The sequence below is a fragment of the Penaeus monodon genome, chromosome 27, assembly GCF_015228065.2.
Source record: "Penaeus monodon isolate SGIC_2016 chromosome 27, NSTDA_Pmon_1, whole genome shotgun sequence".
Lineage (NCBI taxonomy): Eukaryota > Metazoa > Arthropoda > Malacostraca > Decapoda > Penaeidae > Penaeus > Penaeus monodon.
The window spans coordinates 3,918,506-3,918,757 of record NC_051412.1 but is presented as its reverse complement, the minus strand read 5'-3'; the positions used below and the strand labels follow the sequence as shown (position 1 = coordinate 3,918,757).

General features: G+C 34.9%; 1 long non-coding RNA gene across 1 annotated transcript in view; it reads right to left on the bottom strand.

Moving 5' to 3' along the window:
- Positions 1-14: 14 nt before the first annotated feature.
- Positions 15-252, bottom strand: part of LOC119590343 — a 1,688-nt gene continuing 1,450 nt past the window's right edge. Inside the window, exon 3 of the long non-coding RNA XR_005230253.1 lies at positions 15-135. This is a non-coding gene — a long non-coding RNA (uncharacterized LOC119590343). The remainder of the gene's footprint in view (positions 136-252) is intronic.

Here is a 252-nt window from a genome sequence, read left to right as displayed (position 1 = left end):
TGTGGTCCATTGACACAATGGGTATTGTCATTTCTTGCTCTGCTGAAGTTCCCTCATCCAATGTTACAATAACTACTGAGTCTGTTATGATCTGAGATGCTATCCCAGATGGCCCAGGAGTTGGTTCTGTAACATCTAAAAAATACAAATCTATTTTAATTTTTATAATATACATATCTTGAGTCAAAGACACTGCATGTATCATAAGACACTGCATGTATCATACTCCTAAACCAACATTCAACTAATTAT